Source organism: Limulus polyphemus, unplaced genomic scaffold (assembly GCF_000517525.1).
Source record: "Limulus polyphemus unplaced genomic scaffold, Limulus_polyphemus-2.1.2 Scaffold7018, whole genome shotgun sequence".
In the NCBI taxonomy this organism is placed as follows: Eukaryota; Metazoa; Arthropoda; class Merostomata; order Xiphosura; family Limulidae; genus Limulus; species Limulus polyphemus.
Window position 1 is genome coordinate 2,639 of NW_013672628.1, and position 1,533 is coordinate 4,171.

Consider the following 1,533-nt stretch of genomic DNA (forward strand, 5'->3'; position numbering starts at 1 on the left):
AACCACGATTTGATGTAAGCTTGCTGTATAATTGTTTCTTGTTTTTATTACTTCCTCATAAGAAGAATACTCTTTTTATTGGCGTTTTGAAAAGTCGTGACGTTGTCACGTGACCATCGTGCGATTGTGACGTTTGTTTATATTATATAAAGGCCGTTTGACTCAACTGCCCGTCTGCTGTTAAGAAATAATGGTGGTTGGGTAGGGGGTATTATGTAATATTTTGATATCGAATATCGGGAACTCTTTCTGTGTATATATATTACAGTTTTTGTTTTAGGTCTGAATTATTTTCTTCCCGATGGAGATATTGACAGTTTGGTTTAACAAACGATAAGTCTTAAGATTTTTTGTTTGTTTGCGAGAAAATATATTTTATGCAACTTATACAGACTATATTTCGAGGCAACTAATTGATCACGTAAGTGGTAACTCATTTCATAGTTTACGCTTAAAACTTGTGCTTATCTAAAACTGAAGAATGAACCAGTCTGTGTGTAATATTTAAGTTTTATTTGTTTGTGAGCAAACTATTTAGCTTTTACTGAGTCTTGCTCTTACTCTTAGGATAATTTTACACTATTATTACACTAGTACTAGTAGTAGTAGTGCTAATAATAGTAACAGTAGGTCTGTGACAATATTATTATTAATATATAATAATACTAAGTATAACTAAATGATACTTATTAAGTAGTTAGTGAGGTTTTAAGTTTATAAATTTTGGATATGTGTTAAATGATAGTTTGAAACTAAATCTGTTTAGAAAACACAATTTTGGAGTGTTAAGTCAATAAATGTCACATCTATATTGTTTTGTCAGCCTAGGCAATGCTAAAGCTGCTGTAAGCTTTTTTTTTTTTGCTGAATTTCCAGCTCTGAATTCAAACTAATGAAGAACACAAGATTATTAAGTTTCACAGTACTGTTAACTTTAAAGTTGAATGGATGCACTGTTGTAAAATGAAGTGCATTGTATTTCTTTCACAAACAAACATTGGACTGAAGAAAAGTGTTGAAACTTGTTTCTGCATAATTTTGGTATTGTTTAAACTTTACACAGTATTTTTTACTCACCCACTATTAGTACTAACATTGTTAAACCTCTAGTATTCGTGTAACTACCTTTGATTGATGTGATTATATTCTATTTGAATTTTTGTATTTTTAGTTTATCTGTAACATAATATTGTTACTTCTCAAAATTCTTGGCTTGGCTGCAGTGTGAATAGCCAATCTCTTAAGTGATACACAGCAGCCTCATATGAAGTGAGAACTTGGCTATCTGCACAGCAGCTGCCATGATCGAAGGAAAGCAGACTAAAGTTGGAAACATTTTTGCAACTTTGACAAGAAGTGAATTTCCACTGTAAGCTGATTTTTCCTTTTATATACATACCTCAGGATTGATTATTAAGAAAATGCTATTGCAAGGGTAGAATTACTCCTAAGGTCTAAGTTGGTAAAACACTATGCTGGTGTATCGGTCTTGGTTGGTAAAACACTATGCGGGTGTATAGGTCTTAGTTTGTA

General features: G+C 31.8%; 1 protein-coding gene across 2 annotated transcripts in view; it reads left to right on the forward strand.

Moving 5' to 3' along the window:
• Nucleotides 1-175: 175 nt before the first annotated feature.
• The window catches only part of LOC106474276 (calcium-independent phospholipase A2-gamma-like), a 39,447-nt gene continuing 38,089 nt past the window's right edge, over nucleotides 176-1,533 (forward strand). For both annotated transcript variants that reach the window (XM_013934964.2, XM_022402610.1), the window contains exon 1: nucleotides 176-421. The gene's annotated coding sequence lies outside the window, so the exon portion shown is untranslated. The remainder of the gene's footprint in view (nucleotides 422-1,533) is intronic.